Source organism: Mustela putorius, unplaced genomic scaffold, assembly GCF_011764305.1.
Source record: "Mustela putorius furo isolate JIRA1106 unplaced genomic scaffold, ASM1176430v1.1 tig00000198_pilon_pilon_pilon, whole genome shotgun sequence".
Taxonomy (NCBI): Eukaryota; Metazoa; Chordata; class Mammalia; order Carnivora; family Mustelidae; genus Mustela; species Mustela putorius.
This window is the reverse complement of record NW_025421311.1, coordinates 745326-750204: the sequence shown is the minus strand read 5'-3', so window position 1 is coordinate 750204 and position 4879 is coordinate 745326.

Sequence of the window (4879 nt, the reverse complement as noted above, 5' to 3'; positions counted from 1 at the left end):
TCCGCCCCGCCTCGCGGACTCCCTCCGGGGCGGTGCCGGCGTCTGCGCCTGCGCCCTGGGCGCCTGCGCGCGGGGAGGGCCGCGGCCGACTGGCGGCGCTGATCAAAGTGGGTCACAGCCTGGCCCGTGTCGCGTCTGGAGAGTCGCTCTGCCGTCGCTCGGTCGGAGTCCGTCCGGCGGCGGGGACGGGGGCGGCGGCCCCGCGGGGAGCGGCAGCGCCGAGCGCCGTCCTCGGGGCGGGGGAAGTCCGGGGCCACCGCCTCAGAAGTTTCCAGAGCGCCGGGCGCTAGGCGGGGCGGCCGGGGAACCCCGTTCCGGCTTCCGGCCCTGCCGGCCGAGCCCGAGGGCCCGCGGCGGTCGCTGCTGCGCGGGGCGCGGCTCCGGGGCTCGACCGGGAGGCCGCCGGGCGCTCGGCGCCGCTGCTCGGGAAGTTCCAGAACCTTTCTTGGCGGGAGGGGTACACGGAGAAGGCGGTTCGCTGTGAGTCGGGTGGCCGGCGCGCTCCGCTCTGGCCGGGACCAGGCGGCCCCGAGGACGAAGACGCTCCTGCCGCGCACACCCCGCGCTTCGGGGCGCCGAGCCGTGAACACCGCCACGGAGCCAGGCGGCGGCCCGAGTTCGTCCCGCGGCCTTCAGTCGCGCGGCCGCGCGGATCCGGGTCCGCTCGCTGCGCTCGGCCGCGTCCGCAGCCCCGGCCCCGGCAGGGTGCGCGGCGGCGGAGGTCGCGTTGCGGCCCTTGCCGCGGTCCTGGGGAGCGCGGGGTCCCGGCCGAGCAGAGGGAGACGGGCCGGCTGGAAGGGACTCGTCCTCCGGGCCCAGCTTCCGTGATGCAGCCGCGGCGGCGGGATGGGTCCCGGGGAGCCCGAAGACGGACCGACGGACCCGCACAGTGTGTGAATGAGGTCGGTGGGACGTGGGGGTCACGTCTGCGAGAAACTGTTGGAGGCCAGGAAGTGGCCAAACTAGCCGCTGCGAAGGAAGGTGACCTCATACGGTGACCTGTGAAAACGTGAGGAAATCGTGTGGATTTCCTGAAAGCAGCTGCTGTTAGGAATCGGGGGCGAAACCTGCTTCTTGACCTGCGAGCCCCGGCCGTCCTCGCCCTCACCGCGGCTGCGGGAGGAGCGATGCTCTGCCGCGCTAGGCTCCCGGCCCAGAGCGGCCTCCGCAGAAACACACGGTCACCGGGCTGTGCGCCCCGTGTGCGCGCCGGGGGAGAGGCGGCACCGAGGCTCCGCGACGCGGCCCAAGCCCTCACCTTGAACTCCACCTTAGGCTAAAGACAACAGATGTCGGGGTGGGGACTGGGCTATGGGAAGTTACCAGAAAAGCGCAGTACACGAGGGTAACACGGCTACACTGATCTAAGTCCTTGCCTGCTCCGCTGTAAGACCTTCTGGAGACCTGGTCATCCCCCTCTTCCCGGTACGGCCAGGAAGACCCCTCACAAATGGGGATTTCCCTTATATAGAGAAACCTCTCTTAGGGGGGGAAAAAACCTACTCCGTTTTCAGAGTTTATCCTTAGTTTGACAATACCCTGGTCTCCATATTTATCTAGACCAGGGCTATCCAACAGAAGTTTAATGTCCTCTACCTAAGTAATTTAAAAATTTCTAGTAACCATATCGGGTAAAAAGAAACAAGTGAAATTATTTTTAGTATTGATACAAGCCAACATATCTGAAATATTACTTCAACATGCGATCAATATAAATTATTGAGATGTTTGACATTCTTCTGTACTAGGTCTTTGACATATATCAGAGTTAGCATACATCTCAATTCAAAGGAGGGGACATTTTAAGTGCTCTGTAGCTTGGCTAGGGACTATTCAGACCACACAAATCTACTTTTCACCAGAATTCCCAATATTTTCAAGTATGAAGACCTCTCAAAATGTCGTAATGATAACCACTGTATAGTTGGACACTTTTTAAAGATTTATTTATTTCAGAGAAAGAGCATGGGAGGAGGGGACAGAGGGAGGAGAGAGAGAGAGAGAATGTCCAGCAGACTCCACACTGAGTGCAGAGCCCGACCTGGGGTTCCATCCCGGGACGCTGAGATCCAGAACTGAGCCGAAATCAAGAGTCAGTTGCTTAACTGAGTGCTCCTATACTTAGGCACTTTTAATATCCACTGACTGATACATCACTGAAAAAGTTCTTACAAATACATTTAACAGTGCTTTTCCATGTATGTTTCTTTTGCACATGGGTGTCAACTGTTCAACAAAATTCACCAAGTAAATCAAGATGTAACTGGCTTCATTAAAGGGTTTGTGAAATGGGCAGCATCCCTTTTAGCACATGGAGGGGAGCTCTGAGGAGCTATACAAAACAGAAGGTTTTATAGGAAGGAGGATGGGGAAGAAAGTTATTGGCAAGAGAAAAGGATTGTTCAGGTGGGGAAAGCTGGGGGTGTATGAAGACGACCTCATCTTCCTGTGGGGGAGGGGATAAAGAGGACCCACGATGCTGACTCAGTGTTCCTGATTAGCCAGTAAAGACTAGCTCCTGGGGGACTGAAAGTGTGGTTTCATTAGATATTACACCCTGGTGTGGTTTCCTCCCTAACACTCTATCTGGAGAACGGTGCGACAGGGCATGGTGGTACTTGCCACCATATTACGTTACAAACAACATGCTATCATGCTATTTGCTCAAGCTACTGTGGATTGGACTTGGACCCAGCGAGCTACACTGATCACTCTTTTCAGGCATGACCTAAGTTCTGTTGTCAACACAAACCGACCAGATGACCCCTTTCTGAGGGCTCCTTGCAGAAGGGACTCTGATATCCTGCCCGCAGAATGACCACTAAAGGGTCCCAAAGTCGCCCAGGTCTTCTCCTGCCTCTCATTCACCAGCTGGGAGACCTCAGGAGACACACTTAGACTCTCTTAAGCTCAGTTTCTGTGTCTTTATGAAACAAGAGCAGTGGAATCCTTACGGGGGCTCAGTCTTGGCTGAGTGACAGACTCTTGGATTCAGCTCAGGTCCTGATCTCGGGGTGGGGAGATCCAGTCCCGCATCCAGCTCTGTGCTCAGCACGGAGTCAGCTTGGACATTCTCTCTCTCTCTCTCCCCCTTTCCCATACTTGGGTGTTTGCACTCTCCCTTTTTCTCAAACAAATCTTAAAACAAGCGGTATCTACTTGATAACTTCGTGTGAGCATTCCAAGCACCTGACGCGTTAACTCACTGAATGCTCAGCAGGGTTCCTTGAGAGGCTGTTATACCATCTGCTAAGTACCTAGCCCAGGGTCACACAGGGTGACTCAGCAGTGATTTGAATCCAGAGCCTGCAGGGCTGGTCCCTGGGCTACACAGCCTTTCTAAAATTGCAGCGCATCTCCAGTAAGTAACGTGTGTAGCTACTGAGGACGCACGAGTCCTGCAAATGTCCATCTGTTACCACTGCAATTGCCAGGACTCTAACGCCCGTGTTGGGGTGTTCTGGGAAGGCTCGCTCCAAGTTGAAATGCCTTGCTTCCTCATTCAGAACAGAGCTCTACATCCCAACCTGCACATCAATCTTTACCTGGGTTGAGCTTTCCTCTCTAAAAATTCCTTTTGATCTCTAAAGGAATGCAGTATTTGGCCCATGGCTCTGAATCTGAATTTTGATTACCAACATAGGCAATTCAGGGAGAAGAAATCCCTCACCCCACCCCCACTCAGCGTCACAAGCTCAGAAAGTACTTGTTCTCTGTCAGGCTCTCTGGTAGGTGGGATCCTACACTGGTGAACAAAACACATGGCTCTGGGTGCCTGGGGACTCTGTGGGTGAAGCGTCTGCCTTTGGTTCAGGTCTCAGGTCCCAAGACTGAGTCCTACATTGGGCTCCGGCTTAGCGGGGAGCCAGCTTCTCCCCCTCCTCCCTGCTTGTGCTCTCTCTATCTCTGCCTCTCTCAAATAAGTAGAATCTTTAAAAAAACAAAACACCAAAAACACATAGTTCCTCTTCTCCTGGAAATGTTAAAAATGGAGTATGACATTAAAGACGTCTATAAATACAAACTGCATTGTGCAGTGTCATAAAGAGCGAAAACAAACAGGCCACTGGGAAGACAGGCCGAGAGAGGATTTAGGTGACAGAGTCTGAGGACACCTCTCGGAGGAGGTGACATCCAAGGAAGTAGACCTGAGAGATGAGCAGGAGTTTCCCAGGTAAAGAGTGAATGAAAGAACATTCCAGGCAAAGACTTGAAGCAAAAGAGCTTGTGATGCTTAGAAAGTGTGGGACGTTGTACGGGGGAAGGGGTAGAAAATGAGGCCGAAAGCCACGCAGGCTGTGTGAGGGTCTGACAAGAAGCATACTGTGCGAGCTGAAACCTTTGCACATTGCAAAGTGGTACTGAGCCCGGACTGGTCTGGCCTCTGGGGGCGGGTGTGGGCACAGCTTTAACACAGAGGAGTAATGCCGATTCCGTTCGAGGATATTAGTGTTGCTTCTGAGAGAGTGAATCCCTTCAACACTCCGTCTGATAGTTTTGCCTGGAATTTGCCTCGTAAATACCCACAAGGTCGTCTAGGATACGTGTGACATCAGAAGAGGTGAACACAGCTGAGGGACGTTGACTGTGACCAAACAGGGACCAGGAGCTACGAGCACCACGAAACTGTCCGGGCTGACAAGAGAGACATGTCGTGACCACGACCCAAGTACGGAATTACGCTCGGCGCCACGCTCTAACTCCAACACGGACTGTATACCTTGTACACTGAGGTTTAAACCACCGATTCAGGGCACCGCAGACCAGACTGGATTGGGACAGAGGGAACAAGGCTGGAGGGAATCAAATGAATGAATGGAGGTCAAGCCCTCCACAATGGTGCCTGACCGTCAGCACGCTGAGCTACCATTGGTATCTA